Source organism: Mobula hypostoma, chromosome 6, assembly GCF_963921235.1.
Source record: "Mobula hypostoma chromosome 6, sMobHyp1.1, whole genome shotgun sequence".
NCBI classification, from domain to species: domain Eukaryota; kingdom Metazoa; phylum Chordata; class Chondrichthyes; order Myliobatiformes; family Myliobatidae; genus Mobula; species Mobula hypostoma.
In genome coordinates, this window is record NC_086102.1 from 33,538,676 (window position 1) to 33,564,105 (window position 25,430).

General features: G+C 39.4%; 1 protein-coding gene across 3 annotated transcripts in view; it reads left to right on the plus strand.

Annotated features, from left to right (window-relative positions):
• The window catches only part of col8a1a (collagen, type VIII, alpha 1a), a 149,890-nt gene that overhangs the window by 11,679 nt on the left and 112,781 nt on the right, over positions 1-25,430 (plus strand). For 2 of the 3 annotated variants that reach the window (XM_063050527.1, XM_063050528.1), the window contains exon 2: positions 1,591-1,754. The gene's annotated coding sequence lies outside the window, so the exon portion shown is untranslated. Of the gene's footprint in view, positions 1-1,590; positions 1,755-22,603; positions 22,629-25,430 lie in introns of those variants that run through there. The other variant, XM_063050530.1, reaches the window with a different exon arrangement.

Sequence of the window (25,430 nt, forward strand, 5' to 3'; positions counted from 1 at the left end):
ATTACAGTAAGTATATGTATCTTAAATAGTTAAATTAAAAATGCAAAACAAATAATATGAAAAAAGTAAGGTAGTGTTCATGGGTTCAATGTCCATTTAGGAATCAGCTGGCAGAAGGGAAGAATCTGTTCCTGAATCGCTGTGTGTGTACCTTCAGGCTTCTGTACCTCCTACTTGATGGCAACAGTGAGAAAAGGGCATGTCGTGAGTGATGGCGGTCCTTTATAATGGATGTCACCTTTCTTGGGCACCGCTCATTGAAGACATCTTGGGTATTACAGAGGCTAGTACCCAAGATGGAGATGACTAATTTTACAACTATCTGTAGCTTCTTTTGATCCTGTGTAGTAGCCCTCCCCCATACCAGGCAGTGTTGCAGCCTGTCAGAATGCTCTCCACAGTATATCTGTAGAAGTTTGAGTGTTTTAGGTGACAACCAAATCTCCTCAAATTCCTTCTGAAATATTACTGCTGTCTTACCTTCATTATAGCTGCTTCGATATGTCGGGACCAGGTTAGAAAAGATCTTCACAGCTGTAGTTATATTCTGCCTTTCAAAGCGGTCATAGATGACATTCAGCTCATCTGGTAGTGAAGCATCACTGCCATTCATGCTATTGGGTTTCACTTTATAGGAAGTAATGTCCTGCAAATCCTACCAGAGTTGACATGTGTCCAATGTCACCTCTGACCTCACCTGGAATTGTTTCTTTGCTCTTGAAATGACCCTCCACAGTCACACCTGGTTTTCATGTACAGACCTGGGTCCCCACACTTAATTGCCACGGATCTAGCCCAAAGCAGATACTGAACCTCCTGGTTCATCCACAGCTTTTGGTTTGTGAATGTACAGCAGGCTTTTGTAGGCACACATTCATCCACACAGGCTTTAATGACATCAGTAACAGCTGAGGCATGCTCCTCCAGATTTGAAGATGAATCCCTGAATACGGTCCAGTCCACTGACTCAAAGCAGTCCTGTAAGCCCTCCTGTGCTTCCCTTGTCCAAACCTTCTTGGTCCTCACTACTGGTGCTGCAGTCTTCAGTCTTTGCCTGTAATCGGGGAGAAGGTAAGGCCAGGTGATCAGACTTTCCAACGCATGGGCGACTTTCCGAAATTTGAGATATGGCATTGCTAGTAAAAAAACAAATTGAGTAAAAGGTGATACTGAGTTTCCTTCCTGGACTATTGAATGTCAAAGCTGTTTGGATTTTTCCAGTGTTTCAGAGATAATGTAATCTGGATTATTTATGCAGTTTTATTGTTCAGAGGTTGTCCCAGGTTTTACAGTAAGAATAGAGGTGAGGTAGTTTGCAATTGCCTTTTGAGTAAATCAGACGGCAGCTTCTAGTAATGTGCATATGCAGTTACAGGTAGAAATTGAAGCTGATTTTTAAATTGACCCACTAATCTAGAAACTTATTATAGCAGCATCTCTCCAAGTGACTTGGCATTCAAAAACATGGAACAGCAATACATTGATTTACCTGACTGATACCCACTTGTTGTTGTTTTTTCTCTCTGTGCCTTGTGGTGCATCAGGCAGCGGTCTTGCCGTTTCTTTAGAATTTGTCTTTTTTTTTACAAGGCCGAGTTGCTAGCTCGACGCTCAACCCAGCACAGGTGGAAAGCGTGTAAAAGGAGCCAGCCGGATTCGAACCCTGGACCACTCGCCTCAAAGCCCGGTGCGGACACCACGGCACCACCTGATACTCACTAAATATACCAACAAAATCAAGATTGCCCTTTCAGGTAATTGAATGTTTAAGATGGGTATTAATTTTTTGTTTTCAGCACAAGTTAATTTACAATTGTACAGTATATTCTTTCCACATTTTAGATGCAGTGGAGTTTAAAACTAAGAGAGTAGATATCCAAGTTTGCTTTGAAGACTGACACCAGAACGATGTACAATGCTGAGCAAATAATAAAGCGTTACCCTCAGGATGTGCAGATTTCTTAAAGTATTCCAAAGCTGGTAGTTGGTTGAATTGATTTAATGACCAGCAGAGAAGTGCTGTAGCCAAACATTGGGTGTATATTGTGGTGTCTAAAGACCTTGGTCAAGAGTTTGAGGTGCTGATGTGGAGAGGGTTAGAGTGGGTAGAGCAAAGATGAGGTAAAGTGAAGTTTGCTTCTGGGTATGAGGGAAGTTGTGGTGAGGGTATACCAGCATGTTAGAGATTGAAGAGACCAGGTGCAGAAACTGACTTGGAAATATCTGGTTAAAGATTATGGGGCTGCATGATATTTATTATTTTAGCGATACAACATGGTAACAGGCCCTTCAGGCCTGTTGAGCCCGCACCGTTGTAATTCAGTCTGGGTCACTGGTGCTGTAATAGGGTTACACAGACCGCTACACTACTCTGCCACTCCATAGAGATGGGATGTTGTGATCAGTGAAAATTTACAAGTAAATGTTGAGTCTATTGCTGCCCTGTAAGCAGTTCTATAAGCACGCCTACTCACATTTCCTTGCCTTGTCTTTGAATTGTACAAGAGCTGGAACATCCTTAACAAGGCCAGCAACGACTGCCACTTGAGAAAGTTATCAACACACATCAAAGTTGCTGGTGAATGCAGCAGGCCAGGCAGCATCTCTAGGAAGAGGTACAGTCGACGTTTCGGGCTGAGACCCTTCGTCAGGACTAACTGCAGGAAGAGCTAGTAAGAGATTTGAAAGTGGGAGGGGGAGGGGGAGATCCAAAATGATAGGAGAAGACAGGAGGGGGAGGGATGGAGCCAAGAGCTGGACAGGTGATTGGCAAAAGGGATATGAGAGGATCATGGGACAGGAGGCCTAGGGAGAAGGAAAAGGGGGAGGGGGGGGAAAAACCCAGAGGATGGGCAAGGGATATAGTCAGAGGGACAGAGGGAGAAAAAGGAGAGAGAGGGAAAGAATGTGTGTATATAAATAAATAACGGATGGGGTACCAGGGGGAGGTGGGGCATTAGCGGAAGTTAGAGAAGTCAAGGTTCATGCCATCAGGTTGGAGGCTACCCAGACGGAATATAAGATGTTGTTCCTCCAACCTGAGTGTGGCTCCATCTTGACAGTAGAGGAGGCCGTGGATAGACATGTCAGAATGGGAATGGGATGTGGAATTAAAATGTGTGGCCACTGGATTTTTCCAAGGCCTGTTAATTTCAGTCAAAGTAGGTTTTTTTAAAAAAAACAGAAACAGTTCCAACAGCTGAGCAGCCTACAATCTGTTCTGAAGCTGCACAAAGAAAATCTAATCCTTCCCCACTCCTCCCCAACAGTTCCAATAGAAGCATACAGACTCCTTAAAAAATCAGTAGTAACCAGCCCACCTGCTGAAGGAGGATTAATTAGTTCCATCCCTCTTGGCCTACCTCCATGAGAAACAGAAGTCGACAGGTTCCTGGTGGGGATTTTAATACTTCACTTCTATCTTACCTGAATGCTTTCAATTTTGGAAGCTTAAAATGTCTCCAAGTTAGGAAAAGGATTTTTCAAACTGGTTAATAAGGAAGCACAGGCCAAGAAATAATTGGCTGTCCCTTGTTTTCAGGTGCCATGTGATCCAGTTTTGATTTCTATTGAGGTACCCCATGGTGAAATACAGCCAGCTGCAAAGTTGGAGAGTTCCACCCATTTTGCCATGGGTTGTTAATGTGGTTTCTGTTCCATTGTGAAGTCTAAATAGAAGATTGTGGTTGTGATGCTCTGCTGATATTGGGGAGGATTAGGTTTTCTTTGTGCAGCTTCGGAACAGATTGCAGGCTGCTCAAACAACTCCACGATCCTGAGGGCATTAAAGGTAACAGTGGGCACTTCATAGCAATATGAAGGATCCTACCCACCCTACTGGTGGACTGTTTTGTCCCACTCCCATCAGGGAGGTGGCTACACAGCATCCACACCAGGACCACCAGACTCGCAGTTACTCCCCCCAAGCCGTCGGCTGATCAACACCTCCACCCATTAACCCACTAACCACTCTACCACCACCACTACTACTCTATCATTTCCTGTCAGTTCCTTTGCATACAGCTACTCCTGTACCTAGTGTCACTTTATGTACACACAATCAGCATATGTGTATAAGCCAATCTTGTGTATTTTATATTTATTGTGCTCTTTAGGCTTATGGTGTTTTTTTTTTATGCTGCACAGATCTGGAATAACAATCACTTTGCCTTCTTTACACTTGCATATGAAAGAGTAACAAACAACCTTGAAGGGGACTTCCGGTAGCGCTCATGGAGTGAAGTCGCGTTCTTGACTCGCTCCATTACCTCTGAGTTTTTTTTTCTCTATGGTCAGCTATACTTTAATTAACCATTAAGGCATCAATTTTTACAATACTTTGAATTAAACTGAATTCTCTGACAATTGGATGATACTTAGATCTGCTATGTCTAAGAACGGGAAAAACGGCAAGGATGGTAAACCTCTGGTTAAACCGAAAGCTACGGATCTCCCTCCGACTGAATCACCGGTGACTTTGAAAGCGATATCGGAGTTAATTCAGAGGGAAATTTCAACCTCTGTTAGGGAGATGATTCGTACGGAAATTGCAGGCTTTGTTAAAGACCTGATTCATACGGAAATCTCAACTAATTTCCAGAAAATTGCCGGTTTAATTGATAAGATGCAAACATGTATTGCGGAACATCAGTCGGCTATATCTGATCTTCAAAAATTCGCGCAACAAAGTGAGCTTAAGATGGGGAAAATCGAAGAAACAATTAATGTAATGAAGAAGAAACTTGACTTTTTGACTTTTAAAAACTCTGACTTGGAATCTAGAATGCGACGGCAGAATTTACGAATGATTGGCGTGAGGGAAGCCGTTGAAGCTAACAACCCCATGAAATATTTCTCTCAACTTTTAAAAGATGCATTCCCTACTGTATTTCCTGACCAACCACCGCTACTGGATCGTGTTCACAGAATCCCATCATACTCGTCTAGGTCAGATAGACCTAGGCATGTTATCTTACGTTTTCATTACTTTCAAGACAAGGAGAGACTGTTTCGATTCGCTCGATCTAAAGGTTCCATTGATTTTTCGGATCTTAAGTTCCGATTCGTGGAAGATTTCAGTAAACCAATCTGGGACCAACGGGTCCGTTACAGATCCGTGATGTCGGAATTCTATAAGATGGATTTAAGACCAGCGCTGCTGTACCCTGCACGTCTAAGGATTCGCATGTTAGATGGAGCCCTTCGTTTTTTTGATTCTCCATCGGATGCCCAGAGTTATCTGGATCAACTTTCATCTTCAACATCTTAATTGCCTTTTTTTTAATTTTCTCCGTTGATCGGAGGCTGTGAATTGGTTGGTTTTAACTTTTCTGTGCCCTATTTGGGCAGAAAAGTTTACTTTTGATTTCTTAATATGGCTGCTAAACTTTCTTTTTAACTGCGTCATTTCTTTCTTTTCCCAGGGGATTCTGGGTGGTTACTTCCCTTTTGTCATCTTACGTATTTCCTGTGCGGCCTTAAATTTTGTAGTTTTTTAAAAAATTTTATTCTGTTTTGCTTTTTATAATCACTTTATGTTAATAATCCTATTTTTTTTTGTTGCTGTGTCTATTCATGAGTTTGAGGTTTATTGTGGTTTTTTTTAATATATATTTTCCGGCTTTTGTTCTGTTCTGTGTGTATTCTAATTGAGCTAACTTTTTTTTACTTATTTTTTTACTGTTTTACAATTAGCTGATCCTTTTCATATTTATACCTTTTTTTTAGGGAGCGTATACCGGAAGTCATGGGGGTAGTTTTAGCGCTTGCTTCTTTCTGGCGGGTCTGCTTTAGATTTTGCCTTGGGGTCTTGGGGTGGGGGGTGGTGGGAGGGGCTTCACGTTTTAGTTTGTTTTTCTTTGGGCTATATACATTATTGAAGTACTGGTTGCGTCCTTTTCCCCGGTATCTTTTGTATGTTCTGTTTCCTCTCCGGGTTTGTGGGTCGCGCCTATTGTCAATCCTCCTTGTTGTGGGTTGACTTTAGGATTTATGGAGTCTATTATTAATTTTGTCTCCTGGAATACTAATGGTCTTAATCATCCTATTAAAAGAAAAAAAGTTTTTAAAGTGTTCCGGAGACTTAAAGCACAAATTTTATTTTTACAAGAGACCCATGTACGGAGGGGGGACAGACTACGTTTTTTCAAATTCTGGAAGGGACAACAATTTCATTCGAACTCCAATGCTAAGATTCGAGGCGTCTCTATTTTTATAGATTCCTCAGTTACTTTTATACAACAGGATATTATCTCTGATCCGAATGGTAGATTTTTATTGGTTAGTGGTTTACTGTTTAATAAAAAAGTAGTTTTGGTTAATGTTTATGCTCCTAATATGGATTGTCCGGAATTTTATAAATCATTGTTTGATCAGTTTCCGAATTTGAACGAGTTTTCATTGATTTGGGGCGGAGATCTTAATACCTGTTTATCTCCAGCTTTGGACTGTTCGGCTCCTTTACGGACTTTACCTAATAAATCTGCAAATTTGATTAATTTTTTCCTTTCTGATTCTGGGTCGACGGACATTTGGCGTTTTCTGCATCCTCAGGAAAAAGATTTTTCCTTTTTTTCACATGTTCATCATTCCTATTCAAGAATTGATTATTTTTTTTATTGATTCTCGTCTCATTCCTTCAGTGATTAAATGTGATTATGATTCTATAACCATTTCGGATCATGCTCCACTTAAGCTTTCTATTAAAATTATGGCCAATATACCAAATAATAGACAATGGCGTTTTAATTCGCTGTTGCTTCAGGACTCGGACTTTGTTAATTTTATGAATGAACAGATTGAGCTTTTTTTTACAATTAACCATACAGAAGATATTTCGGTTAACACTCTTTGGGACACTTTTAAAGCCTATATTCGGGGTCAGATTATTTCGTATTCCGTTGCTTTGAGGAAGAAACAGAAGCAGGAGGAGATGGCAATTGTGGACAAGATTAAAGAAATTGATAAGAAATATGTTATGGCTCCTTCTGAGGAGCTATACAAACAAAGAACTGAACTTCAAATGGAACACAGTTTACTACTCTCGTCCTCGATTGTAAACCAATTAAAGAAAAGAAGTGATTTTTATGTTCACAGTGATAAAATTGGCAAGCTGCTGGCTAATCAATTGAAATCTAATTATGTTAAATCTCAAATCAATCAGATTTATAACCAAAATGATCGATTGATATTGGATCATGTGGGGATTAATCAAACCTTTTGTGATTTTTATTCTTCTTTATATCAATCAGAGTCTCCTCGAGATTCTAAATATATGAATGATTTTTTAGATAAGTTAGACTTCCCTCAGATTTCACAGGATATGTCTTCTTTATTAGATACTTCCATTACAATGGATGAGATTAAGAATGTTATTTTTTCTATGAATCTGGGGAAAGCTCCTGGCCCTGATGGGTTTACCGTTGAATTTTATAAATGTTTTGCTTCTTTATTGATTCCTTGGCTCTATAAGGTTTTTGAGGCTTCTTTGAAACTTGGTAAACTTCCGGAATCTTTTAATAGAGCATCAATTTCTTTAATACTAAAGAAGGATAAAGACCCTGCTCAATGTGCATCTTATAGACCAATATCTTTATTAAATGTTGATTCTAAAGTTTTTTCTAAGTTATTAGCAAATAGACTAGAAAAAGTACTTCCTTCTATTATTTCGGAAGACCAAACGGGTTTTATTAAAGGTTGTTACTCTTTTTATAATATTCGTACATTGTTAAATATCGTTTATACTCCTTCACAAAATGTTCCTGAGTGTGTTATTTCTTTAGATGCCGAGAAAGCTTTTGATAGAGTAGAATAGCCTTATTTATTTAAGGTGCTTGAAATGTTTAATTTTAGCTTGAAATTTATATCCTGGATTAAACTGTTATATCACTCCCCTGTAGCCTCGGTTCGTACTAACTCTTTAAACTCACCTTTTTTTCCTCTCTTTCGTGGTACTCGACAAGGCTGTCCTCTTAGTCCCCTATTATTTGATATTGCATTAGAACCTCTTGCAATTGCTATTCGAGAATCTTCAAATATTACTGGGATAACTCGGGGATTAAAGTCCCATAAATTATCACTCTATGCTGATGATTTACTTTTATATATTTCTAATCCTGAGAGATCTATTCCTGCTGTTTTAGAGTTATTAGCACAATTTGGTCTTTTCTCAGGTTATAAATTAAATCTTAGTAAGAGTGAACTTTTTCCGATTAATAAACATCTTCCCTTATATTATAAATTTCCATTTAAATTGATTAATAATTACCTTTCATATCTTGGGATTAAAATTACTTGTAAACATAAAGATTTATTTAAGACTAACTTTTTACCATTAATAGACCATATTACTCAACTTTCATCTAAATGGTTTCCCTTATATTTAACTTTGATTGGTCGTATTAATGCAGTTAAGATGTTTTTTTTGCCAAAATTTTTATATGTGTTTCAGGCATTACCAATTTTCGTTCCTAAATCTTTTTTTGATAAAGTCGACTCTAAAATTTCTTCATTTATTTGGCAGAATAAGAATCCGAGACTGGGTAAAATACATTTACAGAAAGCTAAGAGAGATGGAGGTTTAGCATTACCTAACTTTAGATTTTATTATTGGGCTATTAATATTCGACATATGAAATTTTGGTTACTTGACCGGGACATACTATCTATTCCTAAATGGGTAGCATTGGAATTACAATCTGTTCAGGGTTATACACTTGGTTCTATTTTAGGTTCATCTCTTCCTTTTGATTTGAAACGCCTTAAGCAGGTCTCTAACCCGATCGTTAAATATGCTTTGCGTATTTGGTTTCAATTCAGAAAATTTTTTGATCTTAATCAATTCGGGTTAGCGATTCCTATTTTAGGTAACATATTTTTTCCTCCCTCTTTTACGGATCGCGCTTTTCAAACTTGGAAGACTAAGGGTATTTTACGGTTTTTGGATTTATTTTTAGATGGTTCCCTTATGTCTTTTGAACAATTATCTAATAAATATAACTTATCAAGAATATATTTTTTTAGATATTTACAAGTTAGAAATTTCCTAAGTACTATACTTTCTTCCTTTCCAATGCTTCCTCCTATATATATTTTAGATTCGATAATTAACCTTAATCCATGTCAGAAAGGTGCATCGGCTATGATTTATAATATTATTATGAAACTTAGGAAAGCTCCATTTGATAAGATTAGGGTAGATTGGGAACAGGAATTGGGGCTTACCATTTCTGTGGATGATTGGGGGCAGATTTTACAATTAGTTAATACTTCCTCTATTTGTGCTAAACATTCCCTAATTCAATTTAAAGTGGTTCATAGAGCACATATGTCCAAAGATAAGTTAGCGCGTTTTTACTCGCATATTAATCCTTTCTGTGATAGATGTTCGGGGCAGATAGCCTCTTTAACTCATATGTTTTGGTCTTGCCCTACTTTGGAAACTTTTTGGAGAGATATTTTCAATATTATTTCTAAGGTATTAAATATAGATATCTCTCCTCACCCTATTACTGCTATCTTTGGACTACCTAAAATTTCTAGTAATCTTTCCCCTTCAGCCCGTAGAATGATTGCATTTCTTACTTTAATGGCGAAAAGATGTATTTTACAACATTGGAAAGAGCTTAATGCGCCAACTACCTTTTTTTGGTTTTCTCAGACGATTTTATGTTTGAATCTGGAGAAAATTAGAAGTAACCTTTATGATTCTTCATTTAAATTTGAACAGATTTGGGGACCTTTTATTCGATATTTTCATTTAATGTAATATTTACCCTTCTTGTTTTTTTTTCACTGTTTTAATGGAGGTCGGGATTGAGGACGTGATTTTAAGTTTAACTCTGTTTGGTTTCAAGTTAGCCCATTGCTTTGCTTTGCTTTTAGTTAGTTGCACGGTGGGTTTTTTTTTGGGGTTTTTTTTTTCTTTTTTTCCATTGATATATATAAAATCTAGTATACTATTATGTTATCTTGGTTTCTTATGCTTAAATTACATTGTTTGTAGTATTTTCTTTTTGGTATTGTTATCTTTTGGAATTTTATTATACTTTAACATTGTATTAATGTTTATATGGCTTACCTTTTTTGTATACTTACTCAATAAAAAGATTTAAAAAGAAAGAAGAAAAACAACCTTGAAGTTTAAATTAGCTGCTCCTTTTGGGAACAGAAGCTTTTGGCAGAATTCTAATACGGAGAAGTTAATCATTGATACAGCTGCCCATTCAGTAGGCCAGAAGCCTGTGGGCAGAAGAGAAAGGCAGCCTGGCTGAAAAGAGTCTTTTATCAGTGGGCCTTCAGCAGACCTGAACCTCTCAACAGTATTGTCATGTCGTAATCACTTGTACTTCACAAAAACATGGCATTTGCTGAGGAAACCTTTTTCTCAGCACCGTAGCATAGCAGTTAGATTAGATTATGAGGACACGCAGTCCTCTTTTATTGTCATTTAGTAATGCATGCATTAAGAAATGATACAATATTCCTCTGATGTGATATCACAGAAACACAGGACAGATCAAGACTGAAAAACTGACAAAAACCACATAATTATAACTTGTATAGTTACAACAGTGCAAACAATACCGTAAATTGATGAAGAACTGGCCATGAGCACAGTTTAAAAAAAGTTCAAAGTCTCTCGAAGGTCCCACATCTCATGCAGATGGGAGAAGGAAGGAAACTCTCCCTGCCATACCCGACCACAGTCCTACCCTGAGTCGTCCGAAAACTTCAAGCTCTGACCAGCCCTCCGACACCAAGCACCATCTCTGCCGAATGTTTCGATCTCAGCCCCAGTCGCCAGCAGCAGGCAAAGCCAAGGATTTTGGGGCCTTCCCTCTGGAGATTCTTGATCGCACAGTAGCAGTGGCAGCGAACTGGGCATTTCAGAAGTTACTCCAGAGTAACGCTATTGTAGTAAGAGATGTGCAGAGGATGTTTCCTATGGTGAGGGCATCCAGAACTGGAGGGCACAGCCTCAAAATTAGGCGCGACCTTTTGAAACACAGATGAGGAAGAAATTAGCCAGAGTAGTGAATCTGTGGAATGCTCTGCCACAGAGTACGGTGGAGGCCAAGTCCGTGCATTTACTTAAGGCGGAAGTTCATCGTAAACTTATTGGTCAGGGCATCAAAAGATAAGGTGAGAAGGCAGGTGTATGGGGTTGAGTGGGATCTGGGATCAGCCATGATGGAATGGCGGAGCAGACTCGATGGGCTGAATGGCCTAATTCTGCTCATGTGTCTAATGTTCTTATTACAGTGCCACCGATCCAGGTTTAATTCTGCCGCTGTCTGTAAGGAGTTTGTACTCCCTCCTCGTGACTGCACAGGTTTCCTCCAGGTGCTCTGGTTTCCTCCCACATTCCAAAGATGTACAGTTTGGTCGGGTACTTGGTTACATGGGTGTAATTGGGCGCATGGGCTGGCAGGGCCTGTTACCATGCTGGATTTCTAAACAAGTTTCTAAAATAAAATTATAATTCATAACAAGTTTTACACTGTGGAAGTAAACACCTTTCCTGTTGGTGAAAAGCTCTGGATTTGAGCCTCGCTGAGATACGGGGACCGGTAATGTCTGCCTGCTGTCGTGGAAGCCAGCATTGCTGACAAATGCCATTGGCCGAGGTGCTGGCTGCTCCCTGTTGAAGTCAAAGTAGCTGAAGTAATTTCTTCAGAAGTACAGAGTGGATGACCTCTGCTGCACTGAGCAGCTAACTTGGGAGACACAACAGAGATTTGCCACAGGCATTTAAAAGGTTGTGTGGCAAGATTTTAGATAGCAGCCCAGACAGGGGAATATGAATATATGTGGAAGCGATTTCCCTCTCCATCTTTGGACTGTCAAAAAGCCAGTAGATACAAAGTGGGGTAAGATCCTGCCAGTAGCAATGCAGATACTGTAATCTACGTTACCTTTAATTTACATTACAATTTAAATCTAAATTAAATTGGATTTTAGACATTTGTGTGATACTGTTTTGCATTGTGTATTAGCATTAAATTCAGCAATGTTTTAACTCAATAAAAATGGATGCGGTCTAATTTCAAGGGAAGTTATTAGCTTTGTTCATATAGTACCTAAATTCCCTAGGGATTGCCACTTTGTTTTGGCACTTTAACTGCAGGTTCTGATATAAAACCCAACAAATCATCTGTGTGTAAGTGTAATAAATGCGAAGTGATATTTTTCGTGGCTTTGCAAAACCCTGGCCAGTATTTTTAAAACAAATGTCAAAACAATCACTTCAAAACTTAATGTCTTTTACTGGTTTGGCTGCAAACTTAATTCCTTTGTGGGAATTATTCAATCGGCACAATAGTGATGTGATAATTAATGCGTTAAATGCAGAACAGAAGTAAAACTGTACTTTGTGATTCCAATAAGCAATTTAAACCCACTGATTTTATTTTTGCTGGATTAACTGACAAAACAAAACTCAACAGGAGCAGACTGGATAATGCCATGACTACTTGATGAGGGATGGATCTGTCACTGAAGATCCTTTCATACCTATAGACACGACTCAGGAACATGATGGAATGCATCTACTCCTATTTTTGCAGCTGCAATAACAGTCAGAAACAGCAAAAGCACCGAGGGGGGGAAAGTGTTCTGCACAATCAGCATCTCATCCACTAATCTAACATCTGTCTCTCTCTCTGTGCTATATCCACTGGATGCACTACAGCAACTTGGCAACGTTTCTCCCATGTGTTTTGGAGTGTGTCCTTGACAGTTCACTCTTCCATTGGAAAGCCAGCTTTGTGCTGACCGGCAAGGCTCAGCACAGCATGGGGCTTCTCGAAGTGTACTTGTCAGGACCTGCCCCTGGCGCCTTCTGTCTGGGAGAAGATTGCCAGGTGGACAGAGAGAGCAATGAGTGGATGTGCTCAAAGGTTGTTTGAAGAAGTGCAGCATTGCCAGTGATTCCTGGGGAAGTTTCTGACTTGCGATATTAAGTACTTCCAACGGCATGTATCAGACACACAGAAGGAGTTCGCCACTTCACAAGCTGTTTGTTATAACTTACAGGCGCAGCAGGGTAACATAGTGGTTAATGTAATGCTATCACAGTGCCCATGATCTGTGTTCAACCCCGCCACTGTCTGTAAGGCATGTATATGCTCTCTCTGTGACTGCGTAGGTTTCCTCAGGGAGATTCACTTTCCTCCCACGTTTCAAAGATGTACGGTTAGTAGTTTAATTGCTCACCTGTGTGTAATTGGGTGGGCTCGTTGTGCTGGAAAGGTCTTTTACCGTGCTGTATCCCCAAATAAAAGTACCTACTTTCTCACCCTAATGAGGACAAAATGTAAACTGCAGACAACTCCACTCGGTCTCCTCCTGCTTCTCAGTGGAGTTGTCCGCAGTTTCTATTTTCCCTCATTAGCCACCATAAAACCCTCAACTGGAATGAAAGCAAATGATTCTTAATCCCCAGGCACTGATTAAGAAGAAGATGCCTTCAGCCAGGTACAATCTAACTCCAGGCTTATTGGCTGTAACAACTGTGATGGAATATTTGTGAATTGTTTTGATATTCAGAAATGTAAAGGAGAAACTAAGCAAAATTAATTTATAAGTTTGAAAAGGTAAGAAGAATTAAAGCACCAGGAAGAATATTAAGTACATTTAAATCAGCTGAATTATCTCGAAGTCAGCCATTGTCCCTCTTTAGAACAAACTGCTGAGGAAAATCAACAAATCAAGTAGTAACTGTGGGGATATAACTGGAAAAACAGCTTCACCAATTGAGTTCTTCCAGTAGTTTTCTTTGCTCCATATCGCAGCATCTGCAGAGTTGTCTCCCTTCTCCCTGCAGCTCTTTCTTCCCATTTGAGATGAGCGGTCCTGCAGGAATTGTGCTTTCCAGGTTTGGCTGACACTTTTTCATGCCAGAATGTCAAAGCACTGCAAATGTGTGTTTCCATGCTGGACTCTACAGGAGTGCGAGATAGGACTGCAGTTGTCCTGGAATCAGTGATTAGCCAAGCAGATGTTTGGGGGTTTTTTCCTGTTGGCACAGGAACCCTACATTTCCATTCAGTTACATGGGTAAATGGTGGGTTCCAGCAGGATTGTGGGATTTCAATTGAAGATGCACTGCGCACACACACAAAGTGCTGGAGGAACTCAGCAAGTCAGGCAACCTCTATGGAGAGAAATAAACAGACTATTTTTATTCCTCTCTATAGATGCTATTTAACCTACCAAGATCCTTCAGCACTATGTTCCTCAAGATTTCCAGGATCGGCAGAATCTTGCACAATGTATGTGTTCTACCTGCAACCTCGAATTTTTTCCATTGTATTCTGCCCATCCGCTCATGCCAGTAAGATAGATTTCTCCCTTTCTCTGTAACTAACTTTGAAACAACTGACTGAGTGTGGTTACGTGTTATTTGCATTGGAAGCTCTTTAGTACAGAAAGGGGATGTTAAAACAATGCATTGTGTGCCCATGCCAATTTTGTGCAGTCCCTCTGTACAGCAATACTTCTTCACAGAAGGCTTGGGAATTAAAGGTAGCTATGGTAATCAGGTTGGTTATAGATCAGCAGGGGATGTGGCTAGATTGAGAAAATGCTTGGATTTCCAGCATCTGCAGATTTTTTCTTGTTTGAGAAAATGCAGTTGGAGAGTCAGGTCTGGAACAGGATGGGACTATGTACTGTATCATCAATGAATGGGACCTTGAGTCAAGGTGTTAATGGATACAATATCAAAGGCTGATGCCATAAGAAAGGATGATGTGGACCAGTGGAAAAATAATCCATTTCAGATGGATTTCTTGGAGAAGTGAGTGGGGTCAGGTGCGATTGAGAGACGCAAGCAGGTAGTCTGAGTGACGAGGTGGGAGCACGCAAGTCTAGAAAATTGTTGAAAACCGTATTCATCTGAGAGAAGATCAACACCTCAGACCTGAGTAGCCATAAGTACTGAAGAAATGGGGCTCAGCAGTGATTAATGCCTGCATGTTTGGGGGTGCTAGAATGCACGAATTGCAAGTTTAGGGTCCTAGAGTGCACGGATTGCTTTTTGTGGACACTCGGGAATATTTATTTCACAATCCACACCTGGCAAGACCCATGCGCTCAAACACAGTATGTCATTCACATGGAAGACCTGGAACAAATGTGAGAGGTGGCGTTACCCACGTCCGAAATTGTGATTGGTTTTTGGCTTAAATTCCTTTGTGTAGCTTACAAAAATAATTTTCTACAAAAGCATTTCCTGTCCCATTCTCTGCACATTAGCCAGAAGTTTGTTTCTCAATGCTGACCTTTTTTTAGAAATGAGCTGCTTTTCATTATTTAAACAAAACTTTAACACTAGATAAATGCTCAATAACATTGTTGTATGCTAGGATAATTATGATTTGCCAGGATTATTCAGGTGTTGAAGTTCAATACACACACTTTGTTCAATTAAGAATTCTTTGAGATTAAGTTGAATTAGTAAAGTCCTAATTAATGTGAAACTAATTTCACAAAGAATGTTTCACTTGCATTTAGCTAGTTTGTTAATTAAGATTTCTGCAGACCCAAAGTAAAAAGTAGATGTGCCTTGGGCTTTAAAGCAGGTGTGAGTCCAAGTGTTCCTTTTTGGAGTCATCTAATACACAGCACTAGAGTGGAGTGATAAAACAATTTTGTCCTGTTACTTGGAACACAAGGTGGGCAGGAATGTACTGGATTACTTCAATACCATGCAAACTACCTACTGCAACACTGACTGACTGACTGGGGGGAAAGTAAGGCTGCCCTAACATTGGGACCTCATTTAGGTGGGGTACCAGCACCTTTTCAACCTCATGGTCAGCCTGCCCACTTCAGCTGACAAATTTGACTCAAGTCCTTTTGTGGTGGTGGTGTTGCGGGGGGTGGTGAGGGTTGTGAGAGATGCCCTGATTGCAGCTCTTGGAAGTGCTGTGAAGCAGCAAAAAACACTCCTACTACTGCACAAACTTTTTTTAAATAAAAGTGTTGTCAATTCTTGGGCCACAGCTGCACCCAGAAAATGCTGAGCAAAGTAGGCTTGATACCAACTGGCAGCAACATTTCTTGGAGGAATTTGCTTTGGCTGTGTACTTTAAAGCATGTTTAAGCCTATTTATTGGGTTGAAAAGGCCTAACATTGTTTCATGCAAGGTACAGATGCTTCTGTGTTTTGACTATGGGTTTACTGGTCATCAAGTAATAATCCCAACTCAGCAAGATTACATATAATTCCTTTGACCTATTCACGAACAGCATGTAGCCAATCTAAAAGTATTTTGAAATTTCAGGTTGAGTTCAAACTTTTTTTAGGGATCCCACAATATCTTGATAGCCTTGGGAGTTAATTAATGTGTTGTAGCCTGATGCTTTTGTGAGTCTTTGGAAGAAATTGTTGCTTATGATTTGTTTTATTAAGTGTTACAGGAGCAAAAAAAGGAAAGAAAGAGCAGGTCAGGAGTTCTGATCTTCTCATACCAGACTTGAGATAACAGAAATTCCATTGATAAATTGGCCAATAAAATAACCAGATTCCACTGATGGCTTTGGTGGTGCCGTCACAAGAAGGAACCAGAAAAATACAGGGGCAACTGTACAGTTTACTGGAAAATTCACAGAACAGTTGCATGTATATGGGTAATTATTTAAAAATGCAATCATAGGAAAGGTAAACTACAAGGAAAAATAACAATTCTATAGCCCAATCCAACAGTCTGACTTGCATTGTATAATATGGACAGTGTGAATGTGCACCCACAACTATATATTATGGTAATGACACTGTAATTTCCTTTAGAATCAATGAAGTATCTATATAAACATTTGGGTATCATTTACAGAGGAGCAGAAAAATAACAGTGACCATTGTAAGCTGGATTGAAGTCCAGAAGACAAAAGAAACTAGATGCTGGAATGGGAACAGAGAACATAGTGCTGGAGGAAGGCAGTGAGTTGAGCATCATCTTCCAGTTGTATAATGCTGGTCATCGGCTCTGAAACTAGAGAAATGAAAGTTGTATTGAGATTAGACATCTAAGGAGATGAAGGACCTGGGAAATATTTATATTGGAGAAAAGAAAGTCCAAAAGAAAACTTAAGATCATGGAAGGTGTATAAAATTGACACGACTAGAAATTCTGTATCAAGGCAATATGTATGCTGCTCAGCAGCTGGAAGGGAACTTTAGATATAACATCTCCACATTGAATATAGTGAATACCTCCATCAGATGTCTAGGAAGTAAGCACTAATGCAGTGCATAGATTTGATCCGGTGAAAAAGGCATCGAGATTGGAAGTTAGTGCTATCTCTTCCATTGTTATAGTGCTCCCTATATTCACTTCAAAGCACTTTACATGAGTGTGAACAATAACAAGCAAGAGGCAGATGATGCAATTGTATTAGTGTAATTCCACCTAAAGTCAAATTGCTGTAATGAGCAGAGGAACCTACTTAAATAATATTTCACTCTCATGCTCTGGGTAACATTCTAAAATAAAACAACACCCTTTTTTCCATGAGTTTGTATATGTTAAACATATCTCTATACCTCTTACAACTAGCAAAGTAATTCTAAAGCATGTGACGTAGGAAACCTAGCAGACAATTTGCACAAGGGATATTCTCAATCAATTTTTGTGATGTTGGTTTGAGGAAAAAACTTGTGGTTTTTGTGTTTTGCGGGTTAGCAATCCTTGCAAAATGTAGCTTTTTTTTTACTCTGTTTTCTGCACCCTAGCAAGTCGGCTATATTGAGGGTAAATGCAAAGCAGTATGCTCTGCTAATGCAAAGCATCTTCCCCATTGTGGAGAAAACATGGTATATTGCTTTCTGAGGAAATCAGTAATACTTGCTGTGATATTATTGCCCAGTAGTGTAAGACATGTATATGCTGTGCAGAGTGATTTTTCATAAATTAAAAATAAAGACATGGTTAAAATTTTGATAGATATGCTTCAACCAACATAACTACAACAAATTAAATTATCATTACCCTCTTGCTGTTTGTGGGAGCTTTTGTGATAATGCACTGATTTATATAGATCAGTGACCACAATGGGAAAAATTCTCCATTAGCAGTAAAGAGCCCTACAACACTTCAACACATGAAATTAAATGAAAGTTTTTTTAAATATCTGCTTTCCATGATCCAGGTACATTTTATCTTTTAATCAAACATCCAATAGTTCATGTGCTGTCATATCAGGTGTTCCCAATGCAATTTTAAATAAACATTTTTGTCTCTGAGACCGGCATAGCCTTCCTTTTCAATTAGTTGATTTATCAACAAGTTACCCCCCTCTTATACTTGAGTGGAATTAAAGTCAATAAAAGAGCCAAGGATGTCTATCAAAACTTGTTAAGACTGAATATCACAATCTTAAGTTTGTAAATATCTTCAGACAAAATATTGTTTTATTTTTCTTTGTAGGTAGTGTGAATACTGTTATTAATTTGATTTTTAATGAGTAGGAATGTTAAATGCAAATGTCAATTTGAAGTTTTTTGTCACTGCCTAATAACTTGTCGATTTAATGATCATATTGAACTGGTAGAAATTTGACTAAACTAAATTAAAACTGAAAGCTGGTAGAAGAATTAATTCATTGAATATTTTATAACCATTTGGGAAAAATGGCACTCTTACACCACAAACCTTTTGTTTTCTTATTCCTCAAACTCTTCAAGTAAGACTGCTACTCTGGTGTTAATTTGACTGGAATTTAGGACAGATTCACATTGTCCTTTTTATAAGAATTGAACAAATAAATTTCATGTTCAATTCTTACAGATAGCAGACTGAAATTACTCCCCCCACCCCCCCCCCCCAGCAGTCTGGACTGGGCATTAAAACACTGAGAATAAAAGTACTATTGACTTGACTATCTACTGTCCTGCAAGAGTTATTCCTTGATAGAATTTAAGAGGCTGCTTGAACTTTTAGTGCGATTCACATCACAAAACATAAATGCTCTCCAGATTTCAGGAAGTTATTTTGTTAATTAAAATGAGGCTGATTTCTGAAATGTAAACAATATTTCAATATTCCCATGTGAATATTTTTGAAAGTATTATATTTTCCAATGTGACAGATTGCTTTAATTATGGGGACTCTATAAGCCTTCTTTATTATGACATTACTCACTTACACCCCCCTCTCAAGTAAATTAAATAGTAAGCACTCACTCAGACACTGTTAAGTTTTTTTATGGCACTTTTTTTTTAACCAGGCTTTTGTTCATTTCATGATAAGGAATGGCAGGACTGGAGAATTTCATGTGACGCAGTTGAAGGGATCAGTACTAGGAAATAGGATCAGTATTGAACAATAAAGCCTTTTTTCTCTGTTTTGCTCTGTTCTTTTATAAAGTAAAATGTAGCAGAAATGTGTCACTATTTAATCTAAACATTGTGATAGAAGAAATAGTAGAAAAGTTAATTTATCCATGAAAATGATTTTTCAGTAATTTACTCATGCTCTATATAACCATATAGATTCTCTCAAGTGGTCGGGAGTGTAATGTTTTCGATTAAAGTGGGTCAATATCTTAAGTTTCCTTGCACAAAAATAGAAGTATAGTGTTTTACTCAATATTGACTTGTAGCATGAGATTTCATCCCTCTGTCATTATGAATAAAAATCATTGGTTTATCAGAGGTTGGATTATTTTTTAGATCGGCTCCTTTACAGCCTACAAATGGCTACACAAAAAGCCCTGGTATCCAGCTGTGTACACTGATCGGAGCTATCGACAAATTGCAGCTGGTGCTGTCTGGACGCGCTGCGATTTGCCTATCGCCACAATAAGTCGACAATGGATGCAGTCTCACTGGCTCTCACTCTGCCTTGGATCACCTGGACAATAGTAACACATCGTTCAGGTTGCTGTGTATTGCCTGTAGCCTAAATCTCCTCTTATTCTTTTACACCCCAGGGAATAAAGTCCGAACCTGTTCAACCTTTCCCTGCAATGCAGGTCCTCGGGTCCCAGCAACATCTTGGTAAATTTTCACTGTACTCTTTCAATCTCATTTACATCTTTTCTGTAGGTGGGTGACCAAAAGTGCACACAGCACTCGAAATTAGACCTCACCAACATCTTGTACAACTTCAACATAACATCCCAACTCCTGTACTTGATACTCTGGTTTGTGAAGGCCAATATGCCAATAGCTATATTTACGACTCTATCTACCCGTGACATGACTTTCAAGGAATTATGACTCTGTATTCCCAGATCCCACTGCTCTACTGCACGGTCCTCAGTGCCCTACTGCTCACTGTTTAAGACCTAGCATGGTTGTTCCTCCCAAAATGCAATACCTCACATTAAATTCCATCTGACATTTTTCAGCTCACTTCATCAGCTGATGAATATCCCACTGCAAACTCTGATAGTCTTCCTCGCTGTCCATTGCACCCCTAAACTGGGTGTCATCTGCAAATTTGCTGATCCAGTTAACCACATTACCATCCAGATCATTGCTATAGATGTCAAACCACACTGGACCCAGAACCGATCACTGTGGCACACCACTAGTCATAGGCCTCCAGTCAGAGAGAGAACCCTCACCCATGGCTAAGGATGTTTTAAATATCTTTGCTAGGGCCCCAGCAATTTCTGCCCTCTCTTCCCACAGGGTCCGAGGGAACACGTTATCAGCCCCTGGGAATTTATCCACCCTAATTTGCCTCAAGACAGCAAGCACTTCTATTAGGTTTTGTAACTTCAAAACATTAAATTTAATTCAAAAGAAAACACGAGAGCCCAGGAGGCCAGATCTGGCTTCGTCTTTCATTTATATGAAAGCCATCTTGCACTAGTTTGTCCACTGTCATTTCTTCCTGATCTGCAGTAGTGAGTACAAGTGGTGGAACACCATCACCAGGTTTGTGAGAAAACTGTTTTAGTAGTTGGAAAAATCCTGAAAAGGACTGCATCATGACACATCCTTTGGCTTATTGTCACCCTGTACTCACTCTTTTTGTAAATCTGCAAATTCTTCCTTCTGATTTATTTATTTTTACTTTTTTGTGTCTTTCCTTGGAATATGTGCTGGCTGCTTTTGTTTTAAGCTCAACCATCTCTCCTCATGCTGGGCTTTTTATTTTTTTTTCTGTTCCATGATTGACTAGGTTGAAATCATAACCATTCCTGGGTTTTTGGAAGAAAAAGTTTTCCTCATACATACTTTTGCCCCAGTGTTTAAATCTTTGTTCCCAGGTCTATGATCCATTGGCCATGGGGTCAGCTTCACACTATGCATCTAGCGAAAGAAATACTAGTGGTGAACCGTTCTAGTAAATCTCCATTCAACATTCTTTGTGCTGAGAACAAATAGTCCACCAGTCTAATCTTGTAATTGAAGCCCTTATTTCTGAAACCATTATAGTAAACTTCTTCTCTACCCTTCCTAGGATTTCCACATATTTCCTCCAGTATGGATATTTGATTTGGATGCCATGTTCCGGTTGTGGTCAAAGCAGTATTTTACAAAGGTTAAACATTGCAGATTTTATATTTTGTCTTTTGAGTTTCTCTAAAGTTTCTGAAGAAACTCTAGAGTTTCTAGAGGCATTGATCATGTGGATGGCCCGAGGCTTTTTCCCAGGGCTGAAATGGCTAACACGAGGGGGCATAGTTTTAAAGTGCTTAGAAGTAGATACAAGTGGGATGTCAGGGATTAAGTTTTTCATACAGATTGGTGGGTGCGTGGAATGCTTTGCCAGTGACTGTGATGGAGGCGGATACAACAGGGTCTTTTAAGAGACTCTTGTATAGGTACCTGAAGCTTAGAAAAATAGAGAGCAATGTGGTAGGTTTAGATAGATAGATATACTTTATTGATCCTGACGGAAATTAGGTTTCGTTTCAGCTGCACCAACCAAGAATGGATCATAAATATAGCAATACAAAAACCACAAACAATCAAGCAACAAAATGCAAACTATGTCAGATGGAAAAAAAGTCCAGGACTAGTCAATTGGCAATTCTAGGCAGTTTCTAGAGTAGGTTACATGATTGGCATAACATTGCGGACTGAAGGGCCTGTAATGTGCTGTAGATTTCTATTTTTGAATTACAGGTTTCATGATCAACAAGCTTTACTTTACCAATCCATTTTCAAGGAGCTGTATACATTTACACCTTTATCTCTCTGTTCTTGAATGCCTTTTTGAAATTTACTATTTAGTTGTCTCCTCAGTTCTGCCAAAGTGTATCATTTCAAATTTCCCTGTGTTAATAGTCATCAGCCTATAGTATGTACAATCTCTTATAAAAACAGATGCTGGAAATCTTAAAAAAGAAAATAATGGATATACAACTCTGAAGACAGAATTGGAGATGTTTCAGAATGATGACTTTTGTTAAGTGATGAAATGAAAATGATTACGCTCATTTTCTGTTTTTAATAGAATTCAAGCAGATACACTGCCATTCCCGTTGTTCAGCACACCTCTAACTACACATATGAAGAGAATGCAGAAAAATCTTGGGAATATGGACCAGTCAGGTGGACTATAATATGGCTAAGAGTGAGACCATTGTTGGAGTGGACCAATGTTAAAGCAGAAGGCCTGGGCTCAACAGACTTGGGCAACACAGGCAGAGATTCTAAGTTTCCAGTAAGCGCTTTCTTTTTGCTTGTCTATTGGTGCGTTGAGAATGGGTCCAGAATTAGTGGCATGTCCTTTATGTGAGATGTGGGATCTCTGGGAGTCCCCCAGTCTCCCCGATAACTACATCTGTAGAAAGTGCATCGAGCTGCAGCTACTTGGAGACTGTGTTAAGGAACTGGAGCTGCAGCTTGATGACCTTCGGCTCATACAGGAGAATGAGGAGATGATAAATAGGAGCTACAGGGAGATAGTCATCTCTAAGTTGCAGGAGGCAGGTATCTGCGTGACTGTCAGGAGAAGTAAAAGGATTAGGCAGCCAATGCAGATTACCCCTGTGACCATTCCCCTCAATATTAAGCATACCGTTCTGAACATTGTTGGGGAAGGGGAAAATATCTTCTGGGGGAAGCCACAGTGGTCTCTGGCACTGAGTCTTGCTCTGTGGCCCTGGAGGGAAGGAGGGAGAAGAGGAGTACAGTGTAGTTATAGGAGATTCCATAGTCAGAGGAAGAGACAGGACATTCTGTGGATGTGAAAAAGAAACCCAGATGATATTTTGGCTCCCAAGTGCCAGGGTCAAGAATACCTTGGATTACATCCACAGCATTCAAATAGGGAGAGGGATTAGCCTGAAATGGTGATAAATGCTGGTACCAATGACATGGATCCTTTTCCTAAAAAAAAACGAATGAGGTACTGGAGAGAATATGGGCAATGGGGTAGAAAGCTGAAAAGCAAGATCTCCAAACCTCTGGATTGCTTCCAGGGAGGGTAAGAGTAGGATGATTTGGCAAATAAACATGTAGCGGAGGAATTGGTGCAGGAGGGCAAAGTTTCAGATTTCTGGATCATTGGGATCTCTTGTGGGGGAAAGGATGAGCTGTACAAAAAGGAAGATTTACAAGAGAACCCGAGGGGGACCAATATCCTTGTGGGCAGGTTTGTTAAAGCTGTTTAAACTAACTTGGGAGGGGGTGGGGAGCAGGAGTAATAGGGTTGAGGATGGGGCAGCTGGTATACAAATAGATAAAGTACGTAGTGATACTATGAGGAAGGACAGGCAGATGATGGAGCAAATTCAAAATGGGTGAATAGAGGATTGAAGGTATTATATTTGAATGTGCGCAATTAGAGATTGGCGGGTGACATTGTGGGCATCACTGAATCATGGCTAAAAGATCAGTTGGGAGCTTTACATCCAAGGATACAAATTGTGGCAAAAGGACAGGCACGTAGGCAGACGGGCTGGGGTGACTCTATTTTTCTTTTTAAAAAATCCTTAGAAAGGCATGACATGGGGTCAGAAGATATAGAATCCTGTGGGTAGAGTTAAGAAACTGCAAGGGAAATAAGACCCTGATGGAAATTGTATACAGGCCTCTGAGTAGTACTCAGGATGTCAGATACAAATTACACAGGAGATAGAAAACTATGTAACAAGGACAATGTTAGGAAAGTGATGGAGCCTTTTATGTTGATGAAAATTATGTTGGTGCTGGATCCCAAAAGGGAATTTGTAGAATACCTGTGAGATGGCTTTTTAGAACAGCTTCTAGTTGAGCCCACTAGGGGAAAGGCAACTCTGGATTGGGTGCTGTGTAATGAACCAGATTTGATTAGGGAGCTTAAGGCAAAGGAACCTTTAGAAGACAGTGACCATAATATGATAGAATTTGAACTGTAGTTTAACAGGGAGTCTATCAGTATTATAGCAGAGTACAGGCATGAGAGAGGAGCTGGCCAAAGATGATTAGAAGGGGACACTAACAGGGATGATAGCAGAATAGCAATGGCTTGAGATTCTGGGGGGGAATTCAGAAGGCGCAGGAAAGATGCATACCAAAGATGAAGTAGTATTCTAAAGGGAGGTTGAGGTAACCATGGCTGATAAGGGAAATCAAAGACTGGGAAAGAGAAGGAATATAATATAGCAAAATATTAGTTGAAAGTCAGGATTGGGAAGTTTAAAAAAAACAAGATGGCTAAAAACCCTTAAGGAGAGAAGAGATCAAACATGAAAGTAATCTAGTCAATAATATAAGTGGATACCAAGTTTTTTCAGATATATAAAGAGGTAAAGGTTGATACCAGACTGCTGGAAAATGATGCTCGAGAGGTAGTAATGGGGAACAAAAAAATACTGTACAAACTTGAGTACTTTGCATCAGTCTTCGCTGTGGAAGATACTAGCATTATGCAAAAAAAAATTGAAGAGTGTCAGGGGACAAAAGTGAGTGTAATTGCTATTAATAAGAAGAGGCAGTATGGGAAGGTAAAAGCTCTGAAGATAGACAAGTCACCAATATCAGATGGACTGCATCCCAGGGTTCTGGAGGACTGGAAAATTGCATATGTCACTCCCCTCTTCATGAAGGGAGGGAGACAGAAGGAAGGAAATTATAGGCCAGTTAGCCTGACCAGTGGTTGGGCAGATGTAGAAGTCCATTAATAAGGATGAGGATTCAGTGTACTTGGAGGCCCATGGTAAAATAGGGCAAAGTCAGCGTGGTTTTGCTTAGGGAAAATTGTGCCTAACAAATCCATTGGAATTCTTTGAGAACATAACAGGCAGGATAGATGAAGTCAGTGGATGTTGTTTACTTGGATTTACAGAAGGCCTTTGACATGAGGCTGCTTAACAAGGTTAGAGCCCATGGTATTGCAAGAAAGATACTGGCATGGACAGAAGATTGGCTGGCTGACTGGCAGGAGGTAAAGTATGGGAATAAAGGAGGCCTATTCTGATTGGCTGCCAGTGACTAGAGGTGTCCACAGGGATCTGTGTTGGGACAGTGTCTCTTCAAGTTG